Source organism: Pelmatolapia mariae, linkage group LG20 (genome assembly GCF_036321145.2).
Source record: "Pelmatolapia mariae isolate MD_Pm_ZW linkage group LG20, Pm_UMD_F_2, whole genome shotgun sequence".
Taxonomy (NCBI): Eukaryota; Metazoa; Chordata; class Actinopteri; order Cichliformes; family Cichlidae; genus Pelmatolapia; species Pelmatolapia mariae.
Genome location: NC_086244.1, coordinates 1027955 through 1050076, shown reverse-complemented (window position 1 = coordinate 1050076; position 22122 = coordinate 1027955). Strand labels below are relative to the sequence as shown.

General features: G+C 51.1%; 1 protein-coding gene across 3 annotated transcripts in view; it reads left to right on the top strand.

The window, feature by feature from the left end:
• Positions 1-22122, top strand: part of LOC134619510 (nucleolar protein 4-like) — an 85835-nt gene that overhangs the window by 40185 nt on the left and 23528 nt on the right. The gene's annotated exons all lie outside the window — the stretch shown is intronic.

Below are 22122 nucleotides of genomic sequence, written 5' to 3'. Positions count from 1 at the left end.
CCTCGTGTGATGGCGGTGCGCCGGCGCCGTCTGCTGCTGAGTGAAGTGATAGGAAACAGGAAACTTTCCACAGGTGGGCCGTCCTAACGAGGAAACTGAGGATGTTTTAGAGGCTGGCTATGATTGGTGTGTTTGAAGCCAGTGCAGCAGTCACATGATCCTCTTACACCTGTGCAGTTGTTCTGACATCACTTCGCCTTCTTCCACCTCCTGAAGATGATTGTGTAGTTTTGAGAGCTGCTGAAGACGAGGACGTGGAAAAACTTCAGGTGGAAGTCGGCAAACATTCAGCTTTTTGTTCCGGCCATGCTAAGCTAACACGCTGACGTCCTCAGACTTGAGCAGAGACCTTAAAGCAAACAGGAACTTTATTCATTAGAAACAACGTGAACGCTTCATCCTCAGTGTAACGGAGCAGCCTGGTGTCTCGCAGGTACTCTGGGAGTGATGTGGCTGAAACATCCTCGAGGAGTTTGTGTCTGTGTCGCACCTTCACCTGTCCTCCTCCTCTTTCACATTACTCCTCTTTAATATGTCCTCCTGCTGACAGGAGCGCTCACTTTGAAGACACTCGTCTCCTAATGCTGCAAGAATACAGCAATTACCTGCAAGCCTGTGTGTGTGTGTGTGTGTGTGTGTGTGTGTGTGTGTGTGTGTGTGTGTGTGTGTGTGTGTGTGTGTGTGTGCGCAGCTCATCAATACACAGCACTGAACACTGAGTCTGATCTGAGGAGGGTGGCTGATCTTCATCAGTCTGGCCTCCTTGCTGCAGGAGGAGGAAACATGTTCTTGATTAAACACTGATGTGGATTTAAGGACCGACAGTGTGAGATTAATCACAGTAATCATCACAATAAACGTAACTTTGTGTAAACTGAGATGTTTGAGCTCTAACACACTTTGATTTTAGTGGACCGATTTCTATTTTACTGTGCATCTATTTCTGTATCTATTTACCCCGTCCATGATTATTGGGTGTGGCGTGGATTGGAGGTCATTATTTTACAGTCTAAATTTATTCTCTTCTTCACTTTAAAGACATCCAGTGGGGCCAGAATGGATTCTTTGCCAGGCCGATAATGGTCCCTGGGCCTTATGTTTGACACCCCTGCTCTGTGGTGTATATACAACAGTAGTATATTGTCCCTGTGGGCTCCATGCTTCTTTGCAGGAGGCTGAGCTGCAGAGCGCATAAATGAATCATTTATCATGCAGTGTGTATTTGATCTGTTTGAAGACAACTGACTGAAAGATGTTTGATGCTGACAAAATTACAAACATATTTCAATTAAGCAAAACTACAAACCAGACGGGAAGTCAGGGGCCTGGACGGGAAGTCAGGGGCCTGGACGGGAAGTCAGAGGCCTGGACGGGAAGTCAGAGGCCTGGACGGGAAGTCAGGGGCCTGGACGGGAAGTCAGGGGCCTGGACGGGAAGTCAGAGGCCTGGATGGGAAGTCAGGGGCCTGGATGGGAAGTCAGGGGCCTGGACGGGAAGTCAGAGGCCTGGATGGGAAGTCAGGGGCCTGGACGGGAAGTCAGGGGCCTGGACGGGAAGTCGGTGCCTGCTGTCCTTATTAGAAAGGTTAACGAGGTGCTGTAATGTGCAGGGATGATGATGATCATTTTTCACGCTGTTTCTGAAGCTTGGAGACGCCGCCGCACTGAGTTCTGCTCAGGTTAGCTGTTAGCTGTGATGTCATAATAAAATAAAATCCACCAACCAATGAGGCGCGCAGATGAAAGCATCATCAGCGCTAAAGTCCGTGTTTCGCCTGTGTCTGTGGTGCTGGTGGTGGGACTGTTTGGAGAGCATTGCATTGTGGGAGAGAGCCAGCTGGAGGCGGCGAGCTGTGAGCCTTCAGTAGGTGGCGGAGTGTATAGGGCCTTGTTATTCAAAGGTCAGTGTGCTGCCTGCACCTCGCATAGACGCCAGAGCAGCGGCGTAGGCGTCCAAATGCCACCGCACTCAGAGGAGCGGCGAGGGTGAAGTGGCTTCCTGCTCGGTTAGAGTCCGATCCAAGAGGGAAGCGGGCAGAAAGCCCCTCCGGCCTCTAATGCACACCAGGAATCTCCAACACACTCAGATGGTGGGCAGGGGTGTTAAATGTGCCCCTGATTACTTCCTGCGGCCTCCGATTGCCATCTTCTTTAAAAATGAAGAAATCCTGATCGTCTTTCACGTCAGTGCGAGGGCCCCTCTGTGTGCTGCCTGTCAGTTTACCATCAGGAGAGCTGTGCAATTATTATCACGGCCCCGCCCCCGGCGCCCTGTAAAGGTGTCTAAGAGCAGCGCCGGTCTCCTGCTGCTTCTACACTCGTGGAGCTGCTCTTTAAAGTGAAAGCGGCACTATTTTAAACTCGTGTTACTGCGAGCGGCGTCGGCGCTCAGCAGCGGCTCTTTGCTCTGACAGCGAGGAGATGGAGGAGCTGCAGCCAAACAGCTTGTGCTTGATCCGACTCGCCGTGTTAATATCAGGTGGGCGTTTCCTCAGCGGCGAGCCATCAGCTTGTTTCTGCACTGCAGACGGTGCGCCCGCCGTGTTCAGGAGCAGCCAGTGAATCACCTTTAAAAGCTTCTTAGCGCCACCTCGACTTCTTTTCTCCTCCGCTCGGCTTTACGGCTGAGGTGGAGAGCTTTGACGATTGGTCCAGACTGACGGTTTGACACCTGCCGCCGAGGCCGAGCGACGGGTTCAGGAAAAACGAGCGTCGACAGACGGTTGCACGAAGCAGCCAGCGAGCACGTGCGGTATCTCAGCGGGAGGTTAGAGGAGTGTGAGTGGCCGGCATCAGATTAACAAAGAGTCTGAAATAAGCTACTAATAATCAGAAGACTGCACTATGTACCATTTCTCACTACTTAAAGACTCAGCCGTGGTTAGTGGGTGACTGAGTTTAAAGAAACCAGCAGCAGGATGTCCTGATGAAGCCAACAAACATGAAACCCTGAGTACAAACGCAGGCGTGCGTTTAAAGAACACGTCATTCGTCGTGTGTTGTATGAATTAATCATGAATGTTGGTGATTGTGGGCTCTGTTAGGACAGTTGTGCTGACTGAGGTCCAGAGCGTGGGCTCCATCCAGCTGTTTGTATCTGACAGTTGTGACATGAGAGCCGGTGGCAGAGCAGCTCTGCAGCAGCGTTAACCTCGACTCGGGCTGTCTGTGTAAATTTATTCAGCTGCTGCTGGAGGAGACGACCACGGCCTGAGCTCTCCCTGCCAGCGGCAGAGCTCGGTCATCTGCCGGCGCTCTCTGAGAGGCTGCTGCCCTCTCCACATCACGCTGCCTCCGAGGGGACGCACTCCTCATAAGTGGCCCCTCAACTGCCTCTCGTTTCTGGCTGCTAAGCGTCCTCTTCATCCCTCCCCCAAAGCTACATCCACACCAGATCCTCTGCTCTGCTGACCCGCCCCCTGAGAGGCTCCCGGCTCGTTCTGTGGGCTGGAGGATGAGGATGAAGAGGGCTCGTCAGGAGATGGAGTTGACATCACAGATCCTCTCCAAAGGGGACGAGCTGAGAAAACAGTTCAGAGGGTGGAGAGGGGAATGGAAACGGGGCAGGAGGGATGATGAGAGTGACATCAGGAGGAGGAAGGGAGAGCATGAAGCCGAGGAGAGCCAAGCCAATATATTGATCACATGACACACTGAGGTGGAAGCTGTCTGCAGCTGCTGCTGTTCCAGATGTTCCAGTAAAGTTTCCCTTTTCTTGGAATGTGCTGCACAGCTTCATGTTGTTCTTCAGGAACAAAGAGCACCTGATCTTATTGATTCTCCTGAGAGTGGAATCAACCTCACCATGAAACATGAAGACACAGCTCAAAATGATCAAACTGCTTTTACTGCCACGACAGATCCACGGCTGAGTCGTTCTGTTTTACGATCATTATAAAACGCTCCGTAGCGTTTGGCCTTCAGACTGCGACGACAGTTCAGTGCCCAGTGAGGGGACTGCTTCTCCTTCCTGCCAGGTGTTGTACCTGTCACACTGTCCAGCGTCCTGCACGAGCGACGTTTGTGTTTCTGACTGAGGAGAAAATCGAGTGGAAGTGATGTTTTCACGCTATCCTGTGTAACAAAGCGTCTGCGGATTAGAAAAGCAGTTGTGTACGCCTCAGTATGCAGACGCTGTTCTGTTTACATCACAAAGGTTACTGACACGAGGACTGCTGGAGTTTAGGATCCTGAATATCGTCTGTGATATCCTTTTTTCTGGCTGTGGTTATTTTAGTGGTTATGTTTCCTAGTTGGTGTCCTCGATGCTGAGAGACTGCCTTTGCTGTGTCCAGGGAGGAGGATGGACAGGTAGGACAGTGGGACAGGTGAGCTGTGAGGAGGACGGGCAGGATGCAGCCTTTAAGGATGAAGAGTGACGAGGAGAGAGTTCACCTCCGTGTGTGTGGGTACACATCCGTTCCCCTCTGCCTGGTCAGATGTGGCGCAGCGGGAAAGTAGGCTGGTGGAAACAAGTGACAGTATGACTTTGACCCCCTCCTCCTTCACTGCAATCAAGCTGGGTGGGGCAGTCTGAGGATGAGGGTGCAGGATGGATTGAAGGGTGGAGGTCAGGCATGAATTGGAGGCAGAGCAGAGGAAGGAGCATTAGATTAACCCTGCATACCTCCTCCTCTGATGGAGCCCTGCGCATCGAGACATGAACATTTCCTTTATAAACTGCAGGGCGATTGGAGCACTGCAGGAGTCACGATGGACGGATCAGATTTGTTCATCTTTGATCTGTTTCTGATCATTCACTGGAGGAAACTTCAGAAGGCGCTTTTGCCACAGCAGGAACCATCCTGGTATCACCTGCAGCTAAAAAGGAGACTTTCATCTGAGCAGACTCCTGAGAGAAGCCTGAGGTTTACCCAGAATGCACTCTGTGAAGTTTCCTTCAGTGAATGGTCAAACATCAGGGTGGTGGCGCTCTGCGTCACAGGCATGAAGCTGCTGCGGGTTATTCACGCTGACGCTCGCAGGGCACAAAGCAGGGAGCAGGCTCCGGTCTGTAGCAGAGCTCAGATGGTGCTCAGCTCTGGGAATTTCAGCTGCGTGTCCCCTTTAATCACCGCGGATCAGACGCGCTGGAAACATCATGGAGACCGAGCCGCTTCAACGCAGTGAAAATCATTTAAAAAACAAATGTTAAAACACAAAAAGGAGAAGAAATCAATAAAGATGAAGAGTTTGAAATGTTGTAAGTGTGTGTGTGTGTGTGTGTGTGTGTGTGTGTGTGTGTGTGTGTGTGTGTGTGTGTGTGTGTGTGTGTGTGTGTGTGTGTGTGTTGATGCTCTCTGCTGTGCCGGCTACAGTCACTGCTTAATCATTAATACACACACACCTTGAAACTAAAACATGCTAAGACGCTGTGCAATTAATATTAGCTCCTCCCCAAATACATACACACGCACACACAGACACACACGCACACACAGACACACACACACACACAGACATACACACACACAGACATACACACACACACTTTGTTAGGCTGGAATGAGCTCGTGCTGTGTCTGAGCACAACCTGTTGACATGTTTGTATTGTCTGTATTGAGGTGTGTGTGTGTGTGTGTGTGTGTGTGTGTGTGTGTGTGTGTGTGTGTGTGTGTGTGTGTGTGTGAGAGAGAATAATTAGCTGCAGCCTCCTGCTTGCCTGTAATGAGCTCTGTTAGAGACTCGAACCTCAGCACCCTTTAAACAAGCGTCTGACTAAACCCGCTGAGCTCTCAGAGCGGCGTGGGCTTGCTTTCTGCCTGGTGTGTGTGCGCGCGTGTGTGTGTGTGTGTGCGCATGTTGCACTGTGGGATGTGGAGCGTTTTGTGGAAATGGCCTAATGGGGTTTGCAGCGGCCGTTGCAATTTCCCAGCCCATTATTACGGCTCTTACTCTGTGAGGCTGAAAGCAGCGCTCGGGTCACTTATGAGAGGATTCTGGGAAACGCAGACGTCACTAATAGCAGAACAAAAAGCTGATGGAAAATGTGTCAGATATTCACTGCTCACATGACTCTTCATCACTCTGTGATAGAGCAGAGATGGATCAGCTGCTCTGAGCATGTGCAGTGTCAGTCAGAGAAACCAACAAACCACCAACTCACCTGTTTGCATCATCAGGGGCGTGGCCTCTGTGACTGACAAGTGGATTGGGACACAGGCGGCTGTAGCTGCCAGCATTTTTAATGGCATCATGTGACCAATAACATGGCTGCTGTGAAGTCACTAACAGAAGGCGGAGCTCCAGCCTTTCATGGAGGCTCTGCTAACACGTGGCAGCGTGCGGCTGACGACCATCTTTTCTGGTTTTTATGTGACGGAGAACATCACGCTGAGCCCAGGAGCGTATGGTTGTTGTTGTTCTGCTCTCTGTCGTCTTTGGCGAGATGTTACTGACATACGAGAGGGATAGAGGTGGTCTCACGTCTGCCTGACCTCGGGCTGCTCCGGGGGAAGGCCTCTCTGCAGATTCGCCGTTCCCCTCCGAACGCTCCCGTGACCTTCGCTCTGTCACAGACGAGAATTTTCAGTCTCCGTCTGATTTCGTGCGGTGGAGAGCGATGCTGAGTAACAGGAAGGAGTGTTAGTCATCGCTGGACCGTGCGGTCTCACACACGCCGTCATTGGCTGCTTTTTTCACTCCTGAGGAAGGAGAAGCTACCTGCATGTAAAATATTTAGCATTTTCATATCACACGTTTCTTTGCACAAGTCCAGCAGAGGAAAAACCCGAGGGTGATGACGGCGGCGTCAGATGTTCTGCACGTGTGCAGTCAGAGCTCGCTTCCTGCTGACCGTGTCCTTACTTTTGGCGTCTTCGTTGTGCAACTCTGATTTACTGCATGAGTAAAGACGAGGTGAACGTTTGTCCACATCGCCGTCCCCGCTCTTATCTGTGAGGCCCCGCACACCTGAGGTCACCCCTCAGGTGTGCCTCTTTATTTTATTACACTGCCTTAAAGGCTGTGTGTGTGTGTGTGTCTGTGTGTGTGTGTGTCTGTGTGTGTGTGTGTCTCTGTGTGTGTGTGTGTCTGTGTGTGTGTGTGTGTGTGTCTCTGTGTGTGTGTGTCTGTGTGTGTGTGTGTGTCTCTGTGTGTGTCTCTGTGTGTGTGTGTGTCTCTGTGTGTGTGTGTGTGTGTCTCTGTGTGTGTGTGTGTGTGTGTGTTCTTATTGTTTTATGGTGCAGGTTCAGAGGACGTCCAAAGGTTGGCTCCATAAAGTGTCTCAATCTGAAATTTGTACCCATTGTTATCAGCTGCCCCCCTCAGAGGGAACATAACCCCCCCCCCCCCCCCCCACCCCCCCCCACCCCCACACTCACACACACACACACAGGTGAACAAACACCTGTTTGTTGAAGTGGGTGAGGGTCGCTGTGGGGGAGGTTGACAGGAAGAGGGGGGGGGGGGCGGTGTAACGAGCTGAAGGACGAGGTCACGCCGTCATGTCTAATCTGCACACGTGCAGTGAGTGTGTGGCGATGGCGGCGTGTCCGAGAATCAAGGCCTGTGATGCTTTTGATCTGCTGCTGATTTCATTAAAGGCTCAGTTCAGTCCTGACGACCCTCAGCTCGCCGACCCTCAGCTCGCCGACCCCCAGCTCGCCGACCCTCAGCTCGCCGACCCTTACACCGTCAAATCAAACGGGCAGCCCTGACGGAGTCCATCTCCAACCAATAATTGTGACGTGGCGAGCTCCACCATCATTCAGGTGCTGGTCCGCTCGCTGCTGTGGGCGGAGGCTGGGGTCCTGATGAGATTTTAGGAGCACTGAATGTGACCTCCATTCCTCGGCTGCAGCAGAAATGGTGGGTGGTGTTTGAGGGCGGAGGTGTTGGGGGTTCAAACAGCTTCAGTGTCACAGCGGTGTTTCTCATGTCTCCTGAGCTGCGGCGTGTTGGTGAAGAGCTCACGCTCGTGTCGGCGGGACACTGATGCCCGTCCCTCCGTCACTCGTGCTTCCTCCGTCGTTATCCCGATGAGTCGTTCGAGGCCACGGAGCTGCTCGGCTCCAGCTCGTCATGTTCCTGTGTTAATGCTCCGCCCTCCTCATCGCTCTCCGTTGTTCATGTTTTACTTCTCGCCGTGTGAAAACACGTGAATACGTGCGTGCAGAGTCGAGGCCGCTCAGTCGTCCTTCGGCGCTCCGGCATTGTTCTGTGAACAGAAGCGATGATACGCTCGGGTCAGCCTTTGTGGCGTTGTGTTGTCTTCGCTCCTTTTCTCTCTGTTCAATGTCGTATCTATTCACGCAAACACAAAGCGCAGCGCTCGTGTCCTCCCTCCGCCCCCGAGCGCCGCTTCCACACAAGCTTTCTGCAGCTTTTACTCTCAGGAACTTTTTCAGGGACGTGAAAGTTGGTGTAAAGAGGTGAGACACAGAGGGTCGAGGTCCTCGGGGGGTCGTCGTCCTTCCTGTCTCGGGGGCTCAGGCTGAGCTCTGATTGGTTCCAGGACTGCTCGTCCACTCTGTTCTGAATACGATGGCTTGGTTCTGCTTTCATGTGTCAATGACGCCTTCGGTCGTTAGAATCATGTGAGTAAGTAAGTAAAATTTATTTATATAGCACATTTCACAGATAAAAATCACAAAGTGCTTCACAATAAGATCAGACATAGAAGTTAAAATTAATTAAAAGCCCGTTTGTGTAAAAATGTCTTCAGCTGCTTTTTAAAGGAGTCAGTAGAGTCTAGACAGCGTAAAGACAACAGCAGGGAGTTCCACAGCCTTGGTGCCAGTGCCTGAAAAGCCCGATCCCCACGTGTTTTAAACCTAGTACGTGGGACCAACAGTGACCTCTGACCTGAAAACCTAAGTGCTCGGGATGAAGCATGAGGTTTCAACAGGTTAGAGATATACTGGGGAGCTTCACCGTGCAGAGCTCTAAAAGTTACAACTAAAATTTTAAAATGAACCCTAAAATTTACTGGCAGTGTCGAGTGTCGCGCTGTTCCTCAGGTGGGAGCATCAGGACCAGGTGAGGCTTTCTGGCGGATGATGGGAGGTGCTGTATCTGCAACAATGAGACGTGAGAGCTCACAGTCAGATTCCTGCTTTCTCTGAAGAAGAGCGTCGAGCTTCACCCCACACAGACCTGCAGTTTCATCTCCACTTCCTGTCTTTGATCGAGGATCAGACCACATTTTATCTTTCACCTCGACTTCATGGTTTTACTGTTTCATTTATCTCACTCACACCTACCTCTGTGTGTGTGTACAGACTAAAGGCGCTTCATTGAAGCCTAATTTGAACTAAAACTGTGATTCTGGTTCCTGATTTGTGCACTTTTGTTGCTGTTGCTGTTGTTGTAAGGGTGACTCCAGTATTAAACTCCATCAGGTGGAGGAGCTGGGCTGGGTGTCTCTGAGTCCACCAGGATGAGTTTGCTGTGCAGAGACTGCACGTCGTCACAGACGGAGGTGAGCTGTGACAGGCAGTCAAGTTTTACAGCGAGGTCATAAAGTTTGGTAAAGTGTGTGTGCAGACAGCAGATGGAGGCTGTGTGTGTGTGGGTGGATGTAAATGCAGCGCTGTCTCCAAATCCTGCTCCAGACTATTGAACCAACGGTGTCTGCCGCTGAGAAGCAGCCGCTCTTTATTCTCCTCCGGTTTATGTCTCTTTGATTTTTTTATGTCCTCTGACCTCCGTCAAACACTTTACGACAAACTTTATGAACAGCCTGAACTCCATTCCTCGTATTTGACTCCATACATTTCTCAGAAGTTTTCACATAAAAGTCGAGACGTCAGATTAAAGCAGCGAGGTCCGCCTCCCAAACTCCTGGCTGTTTTCGGATGCATGACGGCTAAATTTGAGCCTCTCGCTCCGTTTGTGTGTGTGTGGTGTGTGCATTTAAAATGACTCTGTGTCGGGGTTGATGTGACACACGTTTAGAAAACAGCCTTAAAAATCATAATTAAGTCATAATTTAAGCTGGACACAAAGTTTTATGGAGGGGAATAAATACAGCACTGTATTTATTCTGTGTAAATACGGAGGATGTGGGACTGTGGAGGGGGCGGGGTTACAGCAGAGGTCAGGACGTGCAGGGGTGCCAGGTTGGGATATAGTACCCTGGGGTGAGGTGTGGGTTGATAGCGAGGCCTTCGGGGTAGTTTGGAGTAGATGTGAGACGCTGGAGGAGAGAAAGGAACGAGCCAGCGAGAGATACTGGATATATTCATCAGCTCTGAGGGGGAGACGGGGGCTGACTCTGGAGGGGGTTTTGGCCATATGTGTGAAACATAAGAGGAGATTTATGAGCAGCAGAGATCAGAATCAGAGATGGTGAAGGTTTCCGGGATAAATGAGGCTCGAGGGGCGAGTTAGGAGCTGATACAGGACTGCTAGGAAGAGAGAAACCTGGGGAGGTGCGAGGGATGCAGAGCCAACCGCAAAGCTAGCGCTGTGTGTGTCTGTGTGTGTGCATGCACATGTGTGTGTGTGGCTGATGCTGCAGGAATGTGTGTGTGGGAGTGGTGCAGAGAGCGAGGTCGAGGAGGAGAAAGTCTCCACAGTCTGGGTCTTTGTAAGTGTGTGTGTGTGTGGGAGGAAGGCAGGGAGGAGCTCCCAGCATTGTCTTTCACCTCTCAAGGCCGCACACACACACACACACACACACACACACACACCCACACACACACAGACACACACACACACACTGAGACGTGTGGAGGACAGAGAGCTGAAGCGATGAGTGGGGTGGAGGAAGGAGACGTGAGGATGGTTCAGATAAAAACATGGCGGAGGGTTGGGGTGTGTCTAACGGCTGCTGAATGGCGCTCAAAACACAGACCACGCCCATCATTTGTGTAAGAGGCGGTCAGCTGAGGATGGACGCTACCTGAAACGCTGTGCGGTCATGTTTGTGGACGAGGTTAAAACACGCCCCTTCGCACACGTCGCGCTGACGGCTGGCTGTTTGTCGTCATCCCGAACTCTGGTTGCCTAGGTAACCCTCTCATATGTTTACCTCCTGTCTTTTCTCAGTCAGTGTTCTCCTTCGTGCTCACTTGTGAGTTTCCTGACCCTGACGCCACGCTGCCGCTCGTTGCTGCTCCAAAGATCGGTGAGTGTTTGAGGAAGTGTGCGAGATCCACAGCACGGCTTCATCCTCGGGCCGTTCTCTACCTAGGTGTAGAGACGCCCAGCCCCGCCCACCCAGCCTGGCCCGGTCCACCCAGCGCTACATATGACAGCAAAGTCTGATTTATTTCAGTCAACTAAACGTTTACAGATTGTCTTATTGTGAAAGGTGTCTGCTCCGCTCTTCCTCCCAGGCGTCGACATTTCGTCATGTTTTCATGAGAAGCTAGCTGCACCGTTTCCCGGCGGCAGACCACACATGCACGTCTAACCACCAGCGAGGTCACTACGCAGCATCTGAATGTGCTCCTCGGACATGAAAACATTTCGTGGCTGCTTTTGTCTTTGAAATGGTCACATGGGCTGTGGAGGCTCAGTTAGGAGGTCGTCATCGCAGTGACCTCTGGGGTTCTTTCATTGGTCGATTTCGTCTGAGCTTCACTAAAAGGACACAGAGCTCGCTTTGTTCTAGAAAACACTGAAAGCCAAACATGCTAACATGAGCAGCAGATTGTCGGTGCAACAGCCCTCGTCAGAGGCAACAGGAAGTGCGAGTCAGGATGCGCACGTATTACTGCGAGGTTACGCCATCAACCCCAGCCTCGGTCTCAGGTGAGTCAAGCTGCGGGTTTAACACGTGTCGCCTTTTTCACGGCGGAGGCAGGAGAGGAGGGAAGAACTGCAGTTTGGATAATGAGAGGAAGAAAGTAGGAGGCAGGGAGCAGCAGAGGTGGAGATCAGACACACAAACAGAATGATGATGAGAGAATTTAAACGGGGAGATAAAGGCAGGAGATGTCAGAGGAATACACCGAGCGCTGACTGATGCCTCTTTGATTTACATACTGCTGCAGAATAAGGAGGAGTACTTTGAACTGTGGCCGTGATAGATGTGCACTTTGGTACGCATCCTCTTTGAGATGACGCAGAGGAAGCCTCAGCACCAAAGAGAACCAGCGTGAATCACTCTGATGTTAGTCTGAGCTGAGAATCAGACGTTCCTGTCCAACGAACACCGCTGACAGCAACATCCTCGATTCACTCAGGAATTTCCTCTGTAAGATGTCACAAACTAGATGATTCTGAGCTCAAAGCGGCAAATTCTCAGAGCTCAGAGGGAGCCAGCGCAACCAGGTCCCTCTGAAAATGGCTGTGGTTCATTTATCAGCCTCTAATCAAAGGTTGCTGCTGATGAAGACCAGCAGAAGAACTGAAGATGAACATCAGTGTGGACTCACGCTGGTACACTGCCCTGTGACACTGGTGCTGGTTGATCAGCTCAGCATGACTCTGTTAGGCTGGATGAATCTGGACAAGTCAGTTTGTTAGCTTGGTTCATGAAGTACCTGGAAAACAGGCGCTGACAGTTTGGGCCAATCAGCCAACGATCGCTAGCTTGTCTACTTCAGCGTGCATGCTAGTTTTAGCTTGGTTTGGCGTGCATGCTGGCGTTAGCTGATACTGGGCAGAAGAAGTGCAGGTCTGGTCAGGCTGGATCCCCAAATCAACCAAAGCTCCTGCTCATGCTGACCCTGCTGCTGCTCTTTTATTGGTCACGGTGTTTATGGGAGCATCGTTTAGTTGCAAATCAAGCAAGTCCGGAAAAGTGTTTACATCTGTAGACCTCCAACGGCTGCCCAAAAATCCCAACTGATCCATGGGAGCGTGACGTTTCCCCGCACAGGAGGTGTGATGGCTGCTGAGGGCAACAGAGAGGCCTTTTGTTTTAACTCATTCATGCTGGTTACACACAGCATGTGATCCGCTCACACATGCTGTGTGTGAGTCACAGTCAGCTTTGTGTGTTCATGTTGTGCGCTGTGCTCCTCACATGTGCGTGGCGACAGGATGATGCTGACAGTGGCTTCATTGGATGATGTGAGGAGCAGTAAAGTAATGACAGGACCATCGCTGGTTTTATCTTCAGCTCACAGCTCGGGTTTAGCTCTGGTTCTCTGTATAATATTACCCAGAATACTGTTGCTGTTAAAAACCCTGTTAGTGGATCTCCACAGCTTGTGTTTGCACCACCTTGGGTGGGTCTTTGTGGAAGTTACTGAAGCCTGAGGTTCCCCTGATGCATCCATCAGTCTGAGTGAGTGAGTGTTTGGATAGATGAAAGTTCTTGTACTTTCTTCTCTACCAACAGCTCACAGTTGAAAATCACTGGTCTGTTCCATTATAACTGTAACAGGGATGCTGTGAATGTAAAGCTGCCCGGCTAACTGGTCGTAGTTTGAACTGTGGAACATGTCAGAGCTTTGCTTTCACTACATCGTTTACCGTTGGCTGAAGTCACTGCTGCCTGCACTCGGATATCACGTTTAGCAAACTAGCTTCAATTTACACGAGACAGATGAAAGAGCGCCTCAGCTTCCTCTAATGTTGGCCCTGCTTCTGACCCTGCTTCTGACCCTGCTTCTGACCCTGGTTCTTCCTGCTTCTGACCCTGCTTCTGACCCTGGTTCCGACCCTGGTTCTGACCCTGCTTCTGACCCTGCTTCTGACCCTGGTTCCGACCCTGCTTCTGACCCTGCTTCTGACCCTGGTTCTTCCTGCTTCTGACCCTGGTTCTGACCCTGGTTCTGACCCTGCTTCTGACCCTGCTTCTGACCCTGGTTCCGACCCTGCTTCTGACCCTGGTTCCGACCCTGGTTCTGACCCTGGTTCGTCCTGCTTCTGACCCTGGTTTGCTGTAGTGATTAATGGACTGAGCTGAGGCTCGGTGATACTGTTTGGTGCTGACAGACCCGCCTGCTGGCTGCTGGAGGCAGGCTCGTTTGTTCAGTGACTTCAGAATCTGTTCACACATCAGAAATAAAGTATTTAACACAAACATGCTGGGAATTCCACAAAATGCCGACATTGTGAATCCTAACCTTGATGGTTTCAATAATGTCACACAGGAAGAAGAAGACATTTTTCAGAAAGAGGACGTGTTTCTTTAGTCTTTAGTCTCCGTGTCTGGAATCGTCTCCGAGCTCGGTGCAGAGCGTCAGTCTCGCACAGGCTGCTGCGTTTCCTTCCATTTATAAGGAAAAAATCAATTTTAAGCTCAGAAACAAAACTGAGACAAATCAGATCAGTGAAAAGGCAGCAGCACTGAAAAAGCCTAATGATGGAGACAGACCCATATCTGCTCAGCAAGGAAGTCATTATCTTACATTAGACAAGTTTCATTGATATAAAGTCACTTTGTCCCGCCTGATGGGAGAATACGAAGGGCGAGAGCAGCCCACGGCTGGGCGGGGCAGACACGAAGCCTGAGGGAGAAACGAGGCAGAGTTTAACTGCGACCGAGTCGATCTGCTCGCCATCTCCAAAAGACGAGGAAGAAGAGAACGAGCCGGAAACAAGAGACGTCCCGGCCGAATCCTCAGCAGCGGCTGCTCGCGCTCCCCAGCACACATCAGCTCCACATCAGTCTTTCATGTCTAACCCCAACATCATAAAGCAAACCTAATTTACCGTAAGTCAATACAGCCCCCGGCTGCAGGTGGTGCGTTTACGTGTTTCTGTAGAACACGGACACGGCAGCGCTCAGGAGGAGAGTCCACCTGCTCCACCTGCTAGCGCCACCCGGGAACATGAAGACACATTTGTCTGCGTCAGGTTTCATTTAGGATCAGCTGGGAAAAGTCAAACCTGCACCCGTCACTGCGTGTGTGGCCTCGTCACAGCCTGAGACACACACACACACAGCAGTGATTTAAAGCTGACCAATGACGGAGCAGCTCTCATCTGGAGAGGTGATGCATGAAAGCGTGCAGGTGTGTAACGAGAGGACACATTCACTCCTCGCCGCTGGTGAGAGGAACGTCAAACGCAGAAACGCTGACGGCGCTGCCGCTCGGGGAAGTAGGTCATCGGGGCAGTGATGACCTCGCTCGCTATTAATAAACACAAACAGACATGAGTCACGTGACTTCCTGCTAAAGCTGCCTCGCTCAGCAATGAACGGGCTGACTGTGGACGCCTCAGGAAGGAGGAGAGAGGATGAAGAATAAACAAACAACCCCTCCCACCCAAATATAGAAATCAGCCTGCTGAGGAAGAGGATGGGGGCAGAGCGAGGGGAGAGGATGAAGGCGAGGCAGAGGGAGAGGAGGGTGAGGAATCATGTGATCAGTGCGAGGGAAGAGCCGGGACGTGTTCTGCCAGGATCGCCAGGCAGGACGAGGCATTCGAGGCCTGCAGGAATTCTGGATACACGGTTCAGCTCATGTCCACATTCATAAAGAGATCTTTGTTTCTGGTGTTTCACGAGTTTTCATACTCGTTTCTTGTTTCCTCTGTTATTATTATTAATAAATTATTAATAAATTTACTAATAGTTGACTATTTATTATTAATAAGTCATCGTTAATGTTAGGGTTAGGCCATATTTCAGTAAGCAGCGCCATAAAAAACAGAATAATCCTTCAGTGATCAATATTCAGATTTCTTTCCTCAAACGTGACTTCAGATTCATGTTTTCCTGCTGATACTTTCAAAGTAAAATGCAGGGGAAGACATGAGAGGGCTGGAGTGATGTCGGCTCAAACGTCGACTTCCTGTCCGCGGTAACATTGTCGAGGCGCAGTAAGCTCTGCTCTCCACGTGTGTGACATCGAGTGAAAGCGCCTGCCTGAGCCCCGCCCCCTCTGCATCTCTTCCTCCATCCTCCTCCTTTGTCTGGCGCCTCCCTCCCCTCACCCACTCAGGAACATCGACGGCTCTTTGCCTCCTCGCTACAGGCTCTGTGGGGGGTTCCTCCTCTCACAGAGGAGGTGCAGCCTCCGGAGGTGCAGGTGGAGCTGTGGAGATGTTCCCGTAATGTGAAACGTGTGATGAATTATACACAGTCGAGAGATAAATGTGGCGCTCACGCGTGTTTTTAAAGCCTCGTGTGCTTGATCTCAGGCCTCTGTGCAACAACCCCTGTCACAGCAACACACACACACACACACACACACACACTAATTAAAAATAGCCTCCAGTATCCGGGCTTCTTTGTCCCGATTGAACCAAACCATCTGTTTTTTAATTAAACTGCAGATTTGATTGTTTTTGTCTCTTTTTACTTTAACACAAACCATCAGAAACCATCAGGTCAGTGATAGATGAACCCACGCCGTGCTGCGTTCAGGGTCTGCTGTACGTGTGTGGAACTGACTTCCTGTTGGTGTGTCATAGCAGCTCGGAGATTACATCATGTGGTTAAAAACCGTTAATGTCAGAAACTGATGTATTAGTGTCAGTCTGCAAGTCCGTTTATTTGTCCTAAAACCTAGGACAAATAAACACACAGACTCTGATAAAACTGTTTGTGTGATTATTACACGTTTAAAGGAAAGGAGCTGGGCTCGTCAAACATGTCGAGCGTGTGCACAAAGCCACGCCTCCTGCCGCTCGTCTCAGGAGCAGAGGCGGGACATCGGGAAGCGAGTGCAGGGATGTGATGGATGGAAAGATGGACTGGATCGCTGACACGGTCTGCCACCTTCCCTTTGCTGATCGGGCTCGATTAATATTGCATGACGAGGACAGAGGGGAGAAAATACTGCGAGGCATCGCAGCAGCTCAGGTGCTGCGCATGAGCCGTCCACGTATCAGCTTAGAAACACCACAGACTGTATATAAAAGATGCACACGCCCCAGGAGCCCTGCAGGGTCACCAGTTTGCTCTTTGGAGTTCGCGCAGGGACGACCCGTCTCCTCTCCTTTGTCTCCTCGTCCACCTTCTTTATTCCAGGTGTTCGCTCCTAGTTTTGACTCCCTGATCAGTATGAGCACAAAGAAAGTGACAAAGTAAAACAGGAAGTGACACAAGGAGGTGAGCAGCAATAGACACAAACATGGAAGACCAAAGCGCAGACATGCTTTTATTTTGTTGACACTTCCTGTGTGTGACTGCAGGCTGCCGTGAGCAGCAGTGTGTTTGTCATCTTTCACGTGATTTTACTCGTTGGCCGGTTTGTCCTGATGCGAGGCTTATGCTTTTTTCTGGGCGGAGCCACAACTTTGTGACTCGAGGGCATGCAGCGTGGTGTACCGAAGTCTGCGGTCTGTCAGAGTTATTGCAGAGCATTACAGAGCAGGGAGTTATTTTGGGTGAACACTGGTCCCTCTGTACTGGCAGAAAGGCTGCCATCGCTCCAGGCCTGCTCGCCATCTGACCCATGAACCTCCACGGCCTCCATCAGCTGCCCCGCCCACAGAGGGAAGTGGGTGAGAGGGGAAGGAAGAGGAACACACACCGGAGGACAGAGTGTGTGTGTCGTGCTGGCATGGTGGCTCGCTCACTGGCGTTGTGCTCGTCCCATCCTATTAGCTGGTTGACTGAGTGCCCAGATCCTGCATTACTGCGCTGACTGTGGATTACGGCGTGACAGCTATTATCTCACCTCATTATCCTCCACGCCTGAGATGATGAATTTCATCATGGCGTGAAACAGTGACCCGGGCTTTCCCCCGCCAGTTTGGCTCAGTGGGTTTGTGTAATTCACTCAGTGGAAAACTGGAGCAGTGATGCTAAATATTTCATCCACATGTTTGGATCGCTGCCACCATTAAAGGCAGAAGACACCATCATCCATTAATTCTTAATGACAGCTCCCACACACACACACACACACACACACACACTGCAGCTGCAGGAAGGACTGTGGATTGTTTTCAATTCAGAAAGTTTCATGTTTTTCATTTAAGATGATTAAATCTGTGAACACGCGTCGACCTGCAGAGCTGAAAAATGAAGCACCCAAACCTGCAGTTTCACTGACGTCCAGCAGAGGCAGCAGAGAGTCAGACCCAATAGACTCCCATGTTAAACATGTTTACAGCCTGACACACGAACTGATTTTTAATGACATCATGTGACCAATAATATGGCTGCTGTGAGGTCACTGTACTAACAGAGGGCCCAAGAAGGCGGAGCTCCAGGTTTGTGAGTGATATTTGGGGATTTTCATTGGATGTTACTGATTAGCAGTTATGCCCCTGTACAGTCTATGCCAACCAAGCTAGCTAGCATTAGCTGATAATGTACCACTCCACCCCGTCATCCAAATAGTCACTCCATAAAAACACTTGGAAATTGAGTAGACGGTGTAACGACCATCTTTAATATACAGTATATGATCCTGAGCTACTGTGAGAGTGTCTTCATAAATTGTAGGGCGATCGTGGCTCAAGAGTTGGCAGTTCGTCTTGTAATCGGAAGGTTGCCGGTTCGAGCCCCGGCTCGGACAGTCTTGGTCGTTGTGTCCTTGGGCAAGACACTTCACCTACCGCCTACTGGTGATGGCCAGAAGGGCCGATGGCGCGATATGGCAGCCTCGCTTCTGTCAGTCTGCCCCAGGGCAGCTGTGGCTACAACTGTAGCTGCCTCCACCAGTGTGTGAATGTGAGAGTGAGTGAAGAGTGGAATTGTAAAGTCCTTTGAGGGCCCCGAAAAGCGCTGTATAAATGCAATCCATTATTATTAATAATAATATTAAACAGCAGTGATAGTCCTGGTGTCTGCGCATTGATTTAACATGATGTAAACATAATCATGGAGTTCTCACTTTAACCTACTGAGTCATCTTCCTGTCTGTGCTGAAACAGGGAGGATCCATGAGGCTCCTCATCTGGGTGCTGTATTGTGTAGCATGATGCTGCATGTGATGCATCCCCCCGAACACACACACACAGGTTTGGGTATCCAGTGTCCGACCCTCGTGACCGTTTGGGTGTGTCTGAGCGGCACAATGAGCCAGTGTGCATGTGCGAGCCTCTGCAGGGCACAGAGAGCACACACGCTACAGTGTTGGCTAACAAAGGACGCGTGTCTGTGTGTGTGTGTTAGCAGTGGCAGGCTGTGACAGCCGTGTCTTTGTTACTCCTCTGCTGACTGTACCATCCTCCTATTCTGCTCTGCTGACCTACACCCCGTCTACACACACACACACACACTGCTGTTGGTTCTCGTCCTGTTGTCAGGTGGTTCCCAGCTCAGGTGTGGGAATCTTCTCTGATGAGATGTTTGCAGGTTTTCTGTTTGTGATGTCATGCTGTGGAGCCGCTGGAGCCAGAAACTACAGAATGGAAAGAGCATCACTGGTTTCCAATCTGAAGGCTTGCAGGTTGCTGACCATGGCTTCGTAACCTCTGGGACGTGCATGTTATGGTTTTTGGTGTTGTAGTTTGTGCGTCTGACTAAACGTGTGAGACTCTGTGCAGGCGTCCTCGTGCCTCTCAGCTTCTGGGACCTTTCATGTTTCTCCTACATGTGTGAGGATGTCAGAAGGTCATGAGACTGGTCCTGCTTGCTCTGGATGTACCCAGACTTTCTGTGGTGGGGTATTCGGGTTCCATCATCCAGTGACCGTCACTGGGGCAGTTCAGGTGTGGGTCATATGGAAAAAGTCCCCACTCCAGGTTGGAGGACGCTGTTGAAGATGAAGGTGAAGCTGCTGGTTTACTGCTCGATCTTCCCGTCAGCTGTGGGTCTGCGAGCGTCCTCAGAGGAGAGCTGCTGCTCCATCACACTGAAGGGAACGGATGCTGGACACCGCCCAGGTGAAGCGCTTCAGGCATGTCCTACCTATAAATACCCGGGTCAGACTCAGGGAGACGCCTCAGTGTCCCCACAGAGGAGCTGGAGGTGGATGCAAGCTCGCTGCTGTGACTCGGCAGAGTGTCTGTGAGACACGAAGGTCCATGCTGTTCATGGAGGCCATCAATTCCTCGTTAGGGGTCCACCCATCACGTCTCAGCTGCCATGCTCTTATGACTGACAGGTGGGAACCCCACCCAGCTCCTCCTGATGTCCACATTCGTGACAGAACCGAGCCCTGCAGGACAGAATCTCCATCACTTCTCCTCCTCCGCCTCATTAGGGCTGAGGCGTCAGTGACGGCGCTTCAGCAGGAAGAAGAGAGGAGGACATACAGCCGAGAGATGAAACCAAGGCTCAAACAAATCTGAGCGATGAGCGGCAGAAAGCGATGCGGTTCCCTGACGGTCGGAGCTGCGTCTCTTCATCACCATCCATCTCACTGATCGGGCTTTTAGCTGTCGCTCCTCTCTGTGCTCGTCTTTTAAAACACATCATCCATCTCCAGCCGCCTTCCTGTTTCCAGTGCCGCCGCCCTTAAGAGCAGTTTAATGTCTTCATGCTGTTTCCATTTGCTCTGATTTTATAGGTCAGGGAGGAAGCGACGGTCTGTCAGACGCGCCGATGCCCGAGATGTGGCTCCGGTGAATGATGACGACCGCTTTGGTGTGTGATTGCACGACGGCATGTGCTTCTGACGGCCCGTCAAATAATAATGCTGTTTAATCAAAGGTCCCCTCTCCCCGTGGGGTGGCATTATTGGGACGCTGACTTGACCCCACAGCACCGACCCTTCCTGACCCCGAGCTTCAGGACAGAGAGCATCCTGAAGTTCTGGCGTGCACAGGTTCCTGCAGGCTGGTTCTCCTCGTCTTTGTCTGTATTTCCACAGTTCAGTTGATTCATGTCTCTGTAAAGATGCTCGTCATACGTGTGCCTGACAGTGTGGATCTTTTAGTTTAAAGCGACTAGAAATCAGGCTGGAAACAACAGCCTGATGTTGATATGCTCTTTTTGTTCTTGTTCATATATTAGACATGATAAAGTTCTTTATAATAAGCTCAGTGTATGTGCAGTAATCCCTGTGTGATGGGAAAGCCCCGCCCACCTGCTGCTCAAACTGAGGGGCAGGGATTCAGAAGACAAGGGGAGGAGCCAGAGGGCCTGGTCATGTGGAGACTGCTTTTAGTTGTTGTCAGATTTGACCCTGCTGGACAAACTGGTCCATGTGAAGGTTCATTAGTGGTTCTGCAGCCAGAGGAGCTGAAAGCAGCATCACTCTGCAGGTGGCTGTGCTCACAGTCACACAGCCACGAAAGACAGTGTGTGAACTCCTCCCACCGCCAAGATAACCAACAAATCACAACAAAACAGCTGGATGACTGAATAAATCATTCATCTGAGTTACACAACCAAAACTGAGAAAGGCGTCAATGAAATGAAGGAAATACAGGAACACAGAAGTAACTTATTACTGATGTGTTGATTGATTAATACGTTTATTTACCGTGAATAAAACACCGAGCAGTAAAGAGACAACAGGAGGGATGAATCTGTTCATTTCTCACGTTTGGCCTTCCGTAGATCTGTGTGTGTGTGTGTGTGTGTGTGTGTGTGTGTGTGTGTGTGTGTGTGTGTGTGTGTGTGTGTGTGTGTGTGTGTGTGTGTCAGTGGGAGCGTTGCTGTCATCACCAACATTGCAGCGGATGGTGGGTGGGGTGGGGTGGGGGGTGTTGCTATGACGATGCCTGGCGGGGCAGGGCGTCGCCGGGCGTCAGGCGCTGAGAACTAGTGTGCAGCTCCTGCTGCGTCTTAGCGGGATAATCCAGTGTAATCCCACGCAGGGGAGTCACGGCCCACCACATCCTCCTCCTCCTCCTCCTCTTCCTTCTTTCTTTCTGTCTCCCTCCTCCTCCCCTGGGACAGGTGGCTGAGGAGGAAGAGGAGGAGTGAAGGAATTAGCATCTGTTACCGCTCTCGCTCAGGTCGGCTCCTCTGAGGGGAGCACGGGGGGAGGACAGCCTCTCGCTGTCGCTGCGAAGCAAAGCCTCAAATGAAAAACGACAGGAAATGACCCATTGGAGCCCCCCACCCCCTCCACCGCTGCCTCTCCCTCCATCATCTACCTCGCTGAACCAGTCTCCCTTTTCCTCCCGTTTCCTGGCGTCTCTCTGGTTCTCCTCCTCCTCCCCCGCCCGTGCTCCTACTCCTCTCCTCGGTGTGGAGCCTGCTAATGACACCAAAATCAATGTGGTGCTGCTAACAGCTGACAGATAATTGTGTAAACGTAGAAAGGAAAACGCGCTCGCAGTGTTTGTGTGAGCGTGCGCGTCTGCATCCAGCTCATCGTCAGGGTGGAGCATAAACATGGGCTGTGGGAGGGGCTGTGGGAGGGGCTGTGGGCTGTGGGAGGGGCTGTGGGAGGGGCCTGGGCTGTGGGACGGTCTGTGGGCT